The 15,507-nt window shown below is 34.9% G+C and overlaps 1 long non-coding RNA gene across 1 annotated transcript; it reads right to left on the reverse strand.

The window, feature by feature from the left end:
• Nucleotides 1–9,986: 9,986 nt before the first annotated feature.
• LOC141720719 (uncharacterized) lies at nt 9,987–12,659 on the reverse strand. The gene is made up of 4 exons (XR_012574508.1): nt 12,371–12,659; nt 11,510–11,626; nt 10,571–10,936; nt 9,987–10,280 (listed from the first exon to the last, which is right to left on the reverse strand). It is a non-coding gene; the product is annotated as an uncharacterized LOC141720719 (long non-coding RNA).
• Nucleotides 12,660–15,507: the final 2,848 nt, after the last annotated feature.

The following is a 15,507-nucleotide window of genomic DNA, read 5'->3' on the forward strand; positions in this document are numbered from 1 at the left end:
TGCTTCAATTGAATGAACTCGACGAATTTTGGCTTCAAGCGTATGAAAACAACAAAATGTACAAGGAGAAAGTCAAGAGGTGGCACGATAGAGGTCTAGTGCTCAAGTCATTTATGCCGGGACAACAAGTTTTATTGTTTAACTCTCATCTCCGTCTTTTTCCTGGAAAATTGAAGTCGAGATGGTCGGGGCCTTTCATAATCAAAACTGTGTTTCCGCATGGAGCTGTGGAGATTTTTGAGAATGATCCAGGCCAAGCATTTAAAGTAAATGGGAAAAAGTTGAAGTACTACTATGGGGATACGGTGAACCGTGAGGTGGTTAGTGTCGTTCGATTGACGACTTGATCTCGAGAACCTACGTCAAGCTAACGATATGAACCCAACGCTTCTTGGGAAGCAACCCAAGTATGTTTTATATTAGTAGATAGAGGAAGCAGAAAGAAAAGAGAAAAACACAAAAAAATCAGAAAAAAGAAAAAATTTCAGTGCCAACTACAGTAGCACGGCGCGCCCGCGCTGAGAAGCAGGGCGGCCGCGCTGAAACTCCAAAAACTGAGCGCGCCCACGCTGAAATGGCAGAAACTGAGCGCGCCTGCGCTAATCTAGCGCGCGGCTGAGCCGGGTCCTGAGTTCGAAAAAAAACAGCAGAATTAAGAGAAAAATCGGGACTTTTACTCCAAAATCAATTCCCACCCGATTTTTACTCTTCCACATCCCAAAATTCCCTCTCCAAATCAAACCCATTATTCCCATAATCAATTCCCACTACTTTTCCATAACTAATTCTCTCCCAATCTCCTATATATATACACACTTATACATAAACTTCTCCATCACTTCTCAAAAACTCTCAAACACACAATCTCTCTTACAAACTTCTGTTCTCTCAATATCTTTCAATCTCAATGGCACCTATAAGACAGCAAACTCAAGTAAGCAGCTGCACCATTGATTCTTCGAGTGCAGGTGGTGTGAGGCCTAGGTATTCAAGTCCTGAGGCTGAGGCGGAGTATGTGAGGCTACTTTTAAAGCCGATAGCCAAGGAACGTGGTTTTATGCCATCAGGGAAATATGGTAAGTTGTTGGAGATGGGCTGGGTTATTTTCTGCGAGACACCCGTTGTTGTGCCCATGAGGAGTTTTATGCTAACGCTAAGGCGGAGATGAATGGTTTCACGGTGGTGAGGGAGATGACGGTGGACTACAGTGCTGAGACGATTCGTAGGGTGATTGAGCATCCCAAGAGGAAGGAAGAGCAGGAGAACTGGAACGAGAAAACTCCAAATGAGTTTGATTTAGATTTGATTGTTGATATCATGTGCGTGCCTGAGACGTATTGAAAGTTCAAGAAGGGCACGAATGACTACACCACGTTTCTTGCCTCGTGCATGAATAGGTTTTCACGTGCATGGAATTCTTTTATTTGTGCTAATATCATGCCATCTTCTCATGTGCATGAGATTATTGTGGTGCGTGCATGTTTGTTGTGGGGTATTTTGCAGGGGGGTCATGTGGATCTTGGGATGGTGATCCATCAGGGTATTCTTAGGTTCTTGCGAGGGGGTACTACAAGTTCGATACCATATGCGTCCATTGTGACAAAGTTATGCGTGGCAGTTGGTGTTCATTGGCCCGCACATGAGCAACTGCAGCTCCCTAGTGCTCCAATTGATAGTTCGATGTTGTAGAACATGACAGAGTGGTATGGTGAGAAGCCCGATCTTAAGGGGCTTGGTTATTCTTATGATCATCTTCTAGGTGGAAGGCTAGCGGATCAGACTTATGCTGGTGGGACTTCGCAGGCTCGTCGAGCATCTTGGATAGCTCAGTTGGGAGAGGAGGCTGGTCCTTCGGGATCGCAGCAGCAGCAGGAGGCAGCACATGGCGGTGCTGGTTTGAGCTCTACGCAGTATAGGCATTTAGCTAGGAGGATGGATGCAATGCATGAAATCCATAGCAGGTTTGCACATGACCTCACCCAGGCGTTGGGGACTGCTTTCAAAGCCACAGGGGTTGACATCCAGTGGCCAGTATTCGGCGAGGACTCGGTGTATCCACCTCCAAACACTCCTGACACTCCACCCCTAGAGGGTGATGATCCTGGTTCCGATTAGGTATGCCTAATTTCTTGCTATTACCTTCATTGAGGACAGTGAATATTTTAAGTTTGGGGGTAGTAGTTGAGGATTTATGTGTTTGTGTGAGTCGCATATAGTTTGCATATTCATGCTAGTTTAGTTCATATAGTTGCATATTTGCCTTGTAGTAGTATTTTTATTATTATTATTATTTTAGTTTTTATGATAATTGTTGCATATAGTTTCATGTATTTGCATAATAACATGATCCCTTAGATGATTTGGCCGATTGATTTACGATATTGATGCTAGTGTGGTGATGTCGTGTTTAGTGATGTTAAGCCTTGTCGAGTTAATTTGCATGCTAGAGACAATTGTATTTCACTAAGTCTTATAGATTGCTTGAGGGCTAGATTATGATCATGGTTTATTTGTTTGTCGAAAATTAATCGCTTGTTTATATTTAGAATATAGGATATTCTATTAATAATAAAATAATATGGATATTTAAAAATTGGAGAAAATTGGATTTCATTACTAGTTGTTGTGGCTAGGTGTCAATTGGCTAGTAGCCGGCTCATTTTATATGAGTAGTCTAGGGTTGAACGAGATGGAGCGAAACACACTCGTTTAGAAATTTTAAAAAAAAAACAAGAAAAAATATATGTGTTTATGCATAATTGATCATGAGTGAGCTCTTTAATATTCGAGTTATTAAGTTCTTAGGGGACTTTGTGCCTAGTGACCTAAGGCTTTTTATAGTCTGGGATCCGCTGACCTAACGCTCGCTACATGGGTATTATTGTATAAGTCTTTTGTGGACCTCACTCATTGCACGATCATATAAGCATATTTGTGTTGTTTTGTGTTATGAATAAAAGTGTGAATCCATGTAAAACTCCGATATAAGAATTGAAGTGTTATATGTTATTTTGAGTTTAACTTTTATTCTATTTATAACCTTGTGATTGCTTGGATGAGTAGTGAGTCATGATTATTGATCTAGTTGCGATAGTATATCTGTAACCATTTGCACACACGCACGTTTCTGGCTTGTAAGTTGATTTGTGGGGTTTGATTAATCTTTGTACGAATAACTACATTTGCTGAAATGTTGCTTGTTGATTGGTTAGTTATACAATATGGATCATTGTATTCATATAGTTTGCATTCATGCATTTTTATTTCTTATTCTTTTAGTCTGTTTATGCTTGAGGACAAGCATTGATTCAAGTTTGGGGGTATGTTGAGTGGCATATATGACACTTCATAACATTTTGTAAAGCTTTGAATAAGTGTTTTGTACTCAAGTTGTTAGTGTTTTAATGTGTTTTTAGTGTTTTTTGCATTTCACGCATTTACCAGGTAACTAGGTGAATTACATGGTTTTAGTGCTAATTTGGTGTTAAGGTGGTGTCCAGAATAAAAGCTCGTTAAAGACCAGCTCAAATCAGCAAGAAAATAAGAAGTCAATATTTTTTCCAGAGAGACGGCGCGCCCGCGCGGTAATAGCGCGCGGCCGCGCCAGGAAGGCAGAATGTCAGCGCACCCGCGTTGAAGAAGCGCGCGGCCGCGCTAGGTCAAGAAAATAAAATCAAGTTTCTCAGGGAATTTTGATCCAGAAGACTTCTACTTTGCATGGGTTGCTATATATGAAAAATCCAGAAGGGATTTGGTCGTCACTATAAAACCTCAATCCAAATTAACCTGTTTAATCAATAATTAAATGTCAGCGGAAGATATTTATCATCTATGACCCCAACTAATCCAAGATCTTTTAAGGTTACAGTTCTAGAAATAAGATATCCAAATTCCACAAATAAATTTTTCACTTTCTTTTAAAACTCTTTTCAATAAATTCCAATTCAAAACTAAACCCACTAGTATAACTTCGAAATGAAGTATACTAGGCCCAAATAAAATATACAACTATAATATATTATAATATAAACAACTTTACACAAAAGAACTTACATTAATTCGCAAACCCTGGACCAACTACCTTCCAAAAGCTTCTTCTTTGCTTCCTCGAATTACGCAGCTAAATAGCTCAAGCTAATCCTCACTGGAGGTTAAATTTGAAAACAGACAAGTATGAGCGAAAGAAATGCTCAGCAAGTTCATTATAGCATATATAGGGTCTTTTTTATATAAAACCAACATCTGCATTAGAGCAGAACATTTAAAACCATAATTGCTGAATCATAAAATTTTAGTCGACCCCAGAATTGATGCCTTAAATGTATTCAAAAACCATTTTGATATTTTTGAGCGAAATGCTTAAGCAATACTTTGAATCTTGACGAGAATAAAACTCGTAAAACAGTGTTTACGGAAATATCGTAAACAATAACAACAAGAAGTAATGATTATGGAATGAATCATAAACTTTACTCAAAACCGAACTCTTGATACTAATACTTATTTTGCAGTCATATCAAATTAGATATCAATACAAACTTTGATGCTCACAACATTCCATGCTGAAGTCAACACCAATCATCTATACTAATACCACCTTTGACATTTAACAACAAACTAAGTATCCATAAAATCAAAAACTGATTCAAAACCACTATTCACTTTAATCCAAAACAGAATCAGTACTTTTAATCCAAAATAGAATCAGTTGATAAATCATTTATTCTATGATTCTCAAAACAATAAAGAAATTTAGATATCAATTTAGATTGGAACCAATAACATTTCATGTTGTTCCCGATGATCAGTCGCGAAACAACACCGGTATCCCGCAGCCATACCGTAAATATAGGTACTACCCGTATCCCGAAGACATACGGTACCTATAGGGCGCCAGAAAAGGCATAACTAGCCTTGAAAGATATTACAGCTGGACCGATATCTCGATCACATACGCTGTAACCAATAACCAGTAACCATTCCAATCGTAAAAACCTTTTTATTGAAAAAGGAGTTGAATCCTTCGACATCCTAAATAATTTTTATTCCCCCATTCACTTGGGCAGGAATACTCGCAACAAAATCATCTTACTCAAATCCAAAACATTTATAAATCCAGTAATTTGATAAATAAAATCTCTTAGCTATTCTGAACATAGAATAACAGAAGAATACTTGCATAAACAGAATCATTTAATTCAGCGATATGTAAAATATTTATCGATTCTCACTGAGAATAGGGAAAGCAATACTTGTATGATAAGATTCAAAATAAATATCACTTGAATAAAAAGTGATGACAGGGATACTTGCCTTTGGGATTTAGTAGTTAGTCACACTCGAAAAGACGCATCTATTCTGACATTCTGTCTCCAAACATCTCCGTCTTGCTTTTCAACATTTTACTGATATGCTGCTCCTGCGATTGCTAGAAGCCAGATACCCAATATTCCATCTCATTCCTTATCCAACGTCTTGTCCTGATCAACTCGAACAATCCGCATCTATAATTAAAATATCACACTTTAATCGTCTAAACGATAATCACTCGACAAACTACGCGTCAAAATTCTATCGTCTACCCATACGATAGCCCACACATAAATATAACAGACAAACACAGGACTCTTGATCCACATACACACGTAATTCACATAGCACGTAAACACATAACTCATGTATCACATAATTCATATCACATATGACTCGATTCATCAAAAGGGTCGACTCGGTACGTTTAAAACTGAAATCGGGTCAAAATATGATTTATCGATCAAAAATCGACTCAGAATGACTTGTAAAACAAGCGACCTTTCGAAACAAAAGTATTTGGGTCTCGAAAGTATTTTTATTGAAAGCGGAATATTTTTCTGAGTCTGGAGGTGTTCGTTTCATATTAAACGGACAAACGGTTGATTTATTATGAATTTTGAACATTTATCGGAATAAAAATTGGACTCCGAATCATTTTATAATTAAATAATAGGGCTCGAACACCCAAAAATAATTTTATAATAATTATCGAGCCTGGAGAATAATTTAAAATAATATTGTAAAGCTCGAAACTATTTTTCGGAATTTTTAAATCAATTTTAAATAATTAAATCTAATTAAATAATCAATTAAAATTAATTGATAACTAATTAAATTAATTAATCAATTAATATTTAAATTAATTGACTAATTAAATAATTAATTATCAACTAAAATTAATTAACTAAATAATTTGGATTTATTTTTAAATTAAAATAATTTTTCAGAATTAAAATAATGATTTTTAGAATAAAAGAAAATAATTTTTAATACTAAAACCAGAATTTTGATTTATTTTTAAAACTGAAATTCTGGGAAACATAATTTGAATTAGGGGATAGACCAACCGGGTCGGGTTTGGGGAAACTCGGGCCACGCCAAGAACTTACCGGATGGTTTGCAGAAACCGGTGACCAGCGGCGTTTCCGGCCAGTCCTCGACGTCGGCAAAACCATCCCGTTTTATCACGGTTTTGCTCTCAGGATGATTCGAATCGGTTCGTAATTGTGTCAACAACACAGGCACAAGAACTATGTACACAAACAACCCGGAAATCAACAATTCCGGCTGATTAACCATCAAGAACCGGCGAACTTCGTTGGTTTTCCGATGAGCTAACAAATATCAACCAAACTCGATGAACTTGGTATGAAATCGAAGCATAGAACCTGGAGAATCCGCTCATAATAATCTAAACAACAAACAATCAACATAGAATCCAGAAATTAAGAAAGTAAAATCGAATAACCTTGCACATCGTTCTAACAGTTCCCAGAATCATACAATACGAATTTATATCCCAATCGACTCTAATAATCATAATAAAACTTAATATAACATCCATAACATCAAAAGATTCAAGGAAACAAAAGCCCCAAATTCAGATGAAGAACCCTAAAAAAATCGATTTCAAAATTACCTATCGTTTGGTGTTTTTGTTGATGAAACTAGATAGTAGACGTCGAGAGCTTCGATTCCACTACTCGAACTGCTAAAACAGAAATCAAAATCACCTCCAAAATTGGGATTCAATTCCCCAGCTCAAGAACACCCCCTGTTCTTCAATTTCCTATTTTCTGATTTTTGTTAATTAAAAATGAATAAAATAAATTTATTGCAGTTATTTATATTATTACAGAATCTAATACATTAAAATAAATTAAGGGTTTTTTATCTCCTAATTAAAATAATAAAGCCCCAAAATCATAATTACGGGAAATAATTCTAAAACCGATAAAATACAAAATTTGTATCGAAATTCCCCAAAAATTGCGAATAATTCAATAATGCAGAAATGCTGGGTATTTGAAATACGATTGATTTTATAAAAATAAAAACACGAATTTTGTGGGGTTTGACGTCCCAGTGGGGTCCCGGTCCATTTATTTTCGAAAAACAAAAACGATACTTAAATTAATAAAAACCCGAACACACATAAAATACATTCAAATGCACATAAACAAATTAAACGAATACCTCAATAAAGATGCAAGTAAATACGAGTCTAGGTTACAGATCGATTCATATAAATGCATCTTAACCACGTAACGAGTATCTCATTGGATCAGATCGGATCCGAATATAAGTTACTTAGCCGCTAAGTAACTATAAAACGATACCATTTAATATCATACTTGGATAATTATCAAAACAGAGCTTTTTATAAAATACCATATACGAAAATAATGTAAAAATATCCCGTCTCTCGAGATTACGAGTTTTGTTGATTTATCGAAATGGTTATCGTATCAAAAATCTTGCGTCGGGCCGCGCACGGGCCAAACCGTAATCCGGATCGAAAAAGTTAAAACACGGAAAATGTACGAAATTACCAGATTAGGTTAGGAAGGAGTTTTCGGAAGAGTTTCGGGTTGTAAAAACGCAAAAACAGTTGAAGTTGGAAGATTCTCGGCTTTATAAAATAGTTTTATAATTACTTAGAAAATAATTATTAAATCTATAAATCCTTATAAAGTCATATATCAATCCAAAAATTACCAGAAAAATATCACAATTATCTATAATTTATTCTGAGCACATAAAAATTAAAATACTCATATAATATCACATATAAACACCCAAACACCAATTCCAATTATCAGATAATTCACCAAAATTCACATAAAATCACATAAATAATTCCAAATAATTATAACAATAATATTTGAAAATATGGGATATTACAATGTATACATAACTTATGCTCATTTTTCAAAGGAGACGTACCAAAGCTTAAGGAGAATGCGTAAGAAGACAATGGAGCACAATTCAACCAAGGCGAAGAAGATCTAGTTCTTATGATTCTTTGTTTTAAGTTGTAGATTTGGATGCTAGTTTTCTTATTCTTGAACCTATACTCTTGTTTCGTACTTGGTTTTATTAACTATAAAGAATACGTTTATTATACCATGCTTTCATCGGAACCCACGTTGATGATGAGTCTGATTATGGGTTAATCGTTATCGTGGGGTTCTAACGGATTTATTTATGGATTTCTTTAGTTAATTTATTTCGAAGCCTTAGTGTGTGGTGATTGTATGATAACCTAGTATTGGTTGTGCTTATTCGTCTTATGAGTGTCGCGAACTTATAAGATAGTGTGTTAATCTTTAATGAAGCGAAAGTGAATTTAAGGGTTTAAAACTTGCCATGATAGCATAGGTTCATGTATGTGATATGCATAATTCGTAGGTAATTTTAACCATCTTACTTGTCCTATTTAATCACGAGAGATAACTTGTGCATTAAACTGTTATGTTGTCAAATTCTATAGACATATAGGGTCTCAATATAATTGGTGTATATTCAGCTTCCATCTCTTTTGTGGATGTCTGGTAGTATGGTATTCGTACAACGAAAGTTGGCGTTTATCAATTTCGTGTTATATGATTAGTGTCATCACCATTACATGCTAAAGTTAAGAACGAAAAGGCTATCGAATGAAGTATTTAATGAAGTTAGAATTCCATGTTTATGTTATATATTATTCAACTCTCTTTAATCTCTTAGTTATGTTCTTTTGTATAATCTCTTAATTAACGTAGTATAAACAACCTCAATTTGTTATTCGTCTTAGTATTGGATAATAACCATAAAATCGTGACATAGATAAATAGATTGAAATTAACCTAAACCAGTCCATGTGGGAACGAACTAGAAATTATTCTATATTACTTGCGATCGCGTATACTTGCGTGAATTTTAGCATGTGTTTAGCGATTATGTTTAGCGATTAACAGCTTCCCCGAAGGAGCCTTTGCCAATGGCATACACTTGGCCAGCATCACTGATCAGCATTGTCCTTCCAGCCCCTACAGCTGCTTGAATGATTCGAATGCCTTGAAGAGATCTGTAACATTACGACTTCTCATTATATTTATCTCGATTGAAACTTATTGTCTATAACAGATTTTTAAAAGCAAGAATTTAATTACAGAAATACTATGATCAGGATAATAAAATATAATCTTGTTAATCAACACACAAATAAGAATCCAATTGACTTCCTTCGATGCAATTAGAAATATTATTTGTCAAGATGCAAAAGATGAGATCTAATAGGGTAAACAGCAATCGAGATTTAATCTATTTAACATAACAAACATTCAATCAATTGACAGCAACTTACAGATTATATTTGAAAAATGTAATAAACTAAATATAAACAAATAGTAAAAAGTTAGTCTTTTTTATCAACATGCACACAAGAACTAAATTAACTTCATTTAATCAACTTACAAGTATATTTTTCAAGATGCGAAAAGATGAGATATAACAAGGGGGCAACAATCAAAACTTAATCTTTTATTCGATTCTACGATAATCAAGATTGAGTCTTTATAGAAGGATATACTCATATAAACAAGGAAGTTATAAGCTGTAAACTCAATCAATATATAGCCACTTACAAATCACATTTGAAAAATGTAATTAACAAAATACAAGAGAGAAAAACAATAAAAAGTTAGTCTTTTTAATCAACATACATACAGGAAACAAGTAATATTTTTGGATTTCTTGGTAACAAGGATACAAACAATCAAGATTAAATCGTTTAAATCAGATCTGCAAGAATCAAGAGAGAATCTTGATAACAGGGATAGAGAGAAGTAGTTTAATGTTAACTTTAGATTTCTTGGAGTTGGAAAGAAAGGCAATAGTGGCAGCAGCAACAACAGCAGCAATAGCAACACCCAGGAGCTGGATCTCAGATAATCCCATATAACCCCCACATTGTTAATGCTTACCTGAAAGAAAGAAAATTCTTGGTGGGGTTTTAAAAAATAAATCCCTATATATATATATATATATATATATATAATTTATATAATAAGTCCAGTGAGTGAGTCAGAGTTAGCCAATGAAGAAATTCAACAACACTAAAAGGGGGAGGGGGTTGAGTCAAGAAAAGTGAGCGTCGTGCTTACACAATGGATGGCTAATGCGTGATAAAATAAATAATATATAAAAATATAAAAAAGATATGTAGATTGTATACAAAAGAGAGCATAATATAAGTGGTAAATATAATGCTTACAGAAAAATGAAGGATGGAAGAGCAGCGGCTAGCAGCACCTGGTTTTGGGGCTAGACAACAAAATCGACTAATGCATATCCATCATCCACCACCCCTGGAAATCTGGAAATTATTATCCTTTATCCATCTTCAGAAAAGACTTTTGAATAGGTTGGCTGAGGTTGGGCAATTTCAGTTTTCTAATCAAAGGATTTCTTTAAGTGCAGTTTGGTTTGCTCTCGCTGGTTTTCGTAGCAATCTGCTTAAGGATGCCATCAGATTGTACCAACTGGCTTCTGGGAATGGTTTTCTTTTCTTTTTGAGTTTCAATTCCTATCTAATGAGGGCCTTTGCTGAAAGGAGATGAGTTTATTTCATTTCTGTTCCCTGGATGAAATGAGCAGCAAAGTTAAAAGGTGGAAATGACAAGTTTTAATATTCTTAACAAATTTGGGAACAAATAGAAAACAAATTCTTTTCTCAAGAAGTCACAATGAGAAAAAATAAATTAATCAATTATGGAGATAAAATTGGTAATGCCTTTGACTTTCTCCTTCTAATCCTTAATGTCGAAAAAGTTGTTTCCACTAACAAGTTCTCCAGAATATATCCTCTGCATACAAGGTTCAAGCAATTGGTTTGATATCTAATTGAGATTCCATAAATGTGGAAACTCTAATACTAGTATACTTTACATTGTTTAATACTAACATGTATGATAAGTAGAGTGATTGTAGAACAGAGGGGTGAAAAAGTATCTAGGTGATAAGTCATATCGATAATTTCTTTATATTTTTCTCACTAGTTTTATACAAGCATTCAAGTCCATTATTGACCCCAACAGGCATGAGTTACCATTAAGGTATGGTATAACAATAAGAGAAATTTGAAAAATATGCTGATGTACTAAATTCTTAGGATAGTAGACAAATTATTGTTTCTTAAAAATAATTTACTCACTCGTGTGAAGGTACCGACTGCTTGTTCCTTGCAGAAGCTCTCAAATTTAACTGAGGTTGCCCTCCCCATCGAGCCACCCATGTACTACAACAAGGAACGAGTGCCATTTAATTGAATCTATAAAAGGACATTATGAAAAGTTAAAGGTTAATTTAGCAGCCTTTTGCAAATTAGAGAAGAAACACAGTGGAAGCCTTATACTTAATACTTTATAATAATCAAAATTTTGCTTATTGTCTCAAAAGACTCGGATTTCCATTTCCTTATTTGAATACAGGCACGGTACAAAAACAATATTGGGCCAACAAAGTACGGAATAGAAGATATTTAGTACAATACAAGTTGTGAACTTTAGGGAAAGTTCTACGATGGTTAACTAACAAAACTAAACACATAGCAACAATACGACTTTTGCAGCAGCAGATAGTTAGAAATGAAGCATTCTTTTTAATTGTTCATTTCAACCATAAACTTTATACTGTAAAACTACCTTGGTAGCCATCCCTACATGAATTTTGAGTGCTCGGCAAAGAAATTACATACGATGCAACAAAATCCAAACCTCCAAAATAATATAGTTACACAAACATTTAAACATTTATGTATATTTATACATAAAAAATCAAGAAAGATAAATACACACGCAAAGACAAATATATGTGTAAATACGATACGAAGAAACTAAAATCAAATCGAAAGATATACACGCAAGCAAATAAAATATTTAAAAAATATACCTTAATAGAAATAAAAACAAACTCCCCGGCTCTATAAATTTCAGATTTGCAGAAACCAAAACCGAGAATCTTAAAATATGAAAATAAACTAAAGAAAACATGAAAAAACAGTACACAAACTTACTAATTGAAAGCTGACCAAGAATCTGGTTGAAATAATCTTGCTCCATGTGTATTTAGTTTCAATTAGGGTTCATATCTTCTTAGAAAGGGAGTATCTTTTTAGAAAGGGGGTTTTTGTTAAAGCTTGAAGAGGGAGAAAGCGAGGTGTGTGAGAGAGCGGTGAGAGAGAGAGAGGTGTAAGAGAGAGAGAGAGATGAGAGAGGGGGGGAGGTGTGAGAGATGTGAGAGAGATGTGAGAGAGAGACGGGTATGAGTGAGAATCGGGGGGAAAGAATCGAGGAAAAGGGGGGAAATAATTGGGGAAATTAGAATTTTGGTTAAGGGGAGAAATAATGTAATATTAGAGGGGACAGAGGTGTAATTGATGCCGTTTTTTATTTAATAAAATTTGAGATTAGACAACAGTCATTGTCTAAACTGTTGTAAATGTTTTTTTTTCATTTTTGAAATTAAAGATTAGACAACGGTCAAGTTTTTAAATGATATCTATAAACCCTTTAACATCGCTTAAAAACTAAGCGATGTTAAAATTCATGTTAACATCGGTGGTATTTAGGACCGTTATTAAAAGTATGATATCTTTTTCTTTGTTTGTTGTAGTGATCAACAAGAAATATATATTTCCTGCTGCAGTCGAGGGAGAGATCGGGCAACAAATGTCACCGTGCCCCAGTTCCGGCGGTTTTGTAGCACTGTAATCCGCTTTAGCAGGAAATTACTTTACCGTTTGTTTCGACATAAGACAACCTGAACATAAATTTTTGGGCCGGCTCACTTTTGGTAGGCATATCACCATACGATCTTTAAACATCAATTCCATGGCCTGATAATTCACATGCCCAAGGCGAAGGTGCTAAAGCTTCGATACTTCCTCTGATTTTGATAATAGACATGCAGATTTTCTACTTTCGATGATTGTCATATATAATCTATTTGTTGACCTTCTGATCTTCATAAGTAGTCTTTCATAGTTGTCGAATAATCGTAAAAATTCTCCATTGATCAGTACTTTGTTGCCTTCTTCGCACAACTAGTCTATGCTTATTATGTTATTACACATACTAGGAATATAGTATACCTCTTTCAGTACATGCTCCTCTCCATTGTTGCACTCGAACACCACCGAGCTTTTCCCTTCAATCTTTACAGATGACCCGTCTCCGAATTTTATTTGGTCACTTACTCCCTCATCCAGCCTTGTAAATTTTGATCTACAACCCATCATGTAATTACTCGCTCCATTATCGAGATACCACACATTCGATTCGACTTGCTTTCCTGTTCCTCTAAGCAAGAGTGATGGTATAACTTTTTCTTCATTTACCAGCATCAGATCCCTCTCATTCTTCTTGTGTTGTGCCAGCAATAGGGCAGGCTCATCATCATCTACATGTGCCATATTCATTTCAGGTTTTGTGTCTTTGCCTCGCTTGGATTTCTTACATTCTGTAGCAAAATGCCCATATCCATAGAAATTGAAACTACTCACTCTTCTTTTGTCTCTAATTCCATGGTTCCTCGTGTTTGTTGCAGCATCTGCACTCCCTATATTTTGACGCTTCAACCACTCCTCCCGAGTTAATAGGAGCTTACCATCTTCATTTTCCCTTTTTTCCCGTTCTTCTTTAGTAAGCTGGCCTCCAACAGTCTCTCCTTTTCCTTTCATTCTTTCTTCGTGGATTCTGAGCAAACCAATCGCTTCTTCCACGGACATTATTTCAAGGTCTCCAAATTGCTCCAACGTTGAAGTAATCTGTAAAAACCTTGAATTTACAGCACGTAGTAATTTTTTGACCACGTATGATTATTGTATTTCTTCCCCCAAAGCTCGAATGTTTGTTACTAGTCCATTCAGCTTCATGCTGAAATCTTCTAATTGTTCAGAGTCTTGCATGCTCAATGACTCGAGCTGCGCCTTCAGTGTTTGTATTTTGGCTTTCTTCACTTTCTCTGCATCAAGATACATCGTCTTCAGCGCGTCCCAGGCTCCTTTAGCCGTCTTCTCATCACCAATGGACAACAGCATCTGCTCTGGTATGCCTTGGTAAATCATAGTCAAGGCTACCTTGTCGGTTTTCTCTTCAACTGTCGCCTTCAGATCAGTTGGTTCCACAGCCAACCACACGCCCTGAGCTTGCATAAACACTCACAATTTTCAATCCCAGGTTGTGTAGTTTATTTTGGCGAACATTGGGTAGGTCAGAACAACTGACCCTCCTTTCACTTTGCCCACTTTCACTTCCAGACAATCTCTAACGTACGGGCACTATAACACCCCCGCTCTGATACCAACTATTGCAGACAATAAGAAATATTTATATAACTGTTTGATAAGTATTAGAAAATACAGAGCTTATGCACGTTAAAAACTGCTTCATTAATTTGCTGAAACATGATTTAAATATAAGGAAATAACAACTAGCTAAAAACCAAGAAAGAACTAAGCTAATGTCCTAAACAGACTTCAACACTAACATTTTTCTTGTTCCTACAAAAACTCCACGACTTACACGACCAAATCAACCAAGACTAAATCAAACACTGACACATAAATACTGCAAAAATAAAATAAACAAAATATGATAAGTTTTAGATTAAATAGCCAACACCAAAATGGGGCAGATTCATTTTTATTTAATCTAGATCGTCGCCAACAACCAAGGAGAATAAGACCTTCCTCTGACTGAAAAAGGTTTTAATCTAGCTAGTTTAATATGCAGAACGTGTCATGTTCAGGGTCGTGCCTGAGGGTGTGTGACTTGCTAGACGGAATATGCCCTAAAATTTGTAGGACACATTTTTTAGATGAATGCTTATATTATATATTTTATTTGCAAAAAAAAGTATAATATATTTTTAATGAAATAAATGTACAAATAGAAAGTAAGCTATATTGAATAATTAGTAAATGTCAAATGATTATAAATAATTATTCTGAGGTAAAGTAAAAATATTATATTAATTTTAAAAATTAAAGTTATTAAATTTTAGAAAAAACAATATTAAGCAAAGTAATTAATAAGAATATTAATTACTTTGATAAATAATTTATACTACGACTAGTCTTAACTATAAATATTATGAATGTTAAATTTCTTTTTGACAATTTGCGCAATATATCAGTTTTTAATAATTCAA

Source organism: Apium graveolens, chromosome 4 (assembly GCF_009905375.1).
Source record: "Apium graveolens cultivar Ventura chromosome 4, ASM990537v1, whole genome shotgun sequence".
In the NCBI taxonomy this organism is placed as follows: domain Eukaryota; kingdom Viridiplantae; phylum Streptophyta; class Magnoliopsida; order Apiales; family Apiaceae; genus Apium; species Apium graveolens.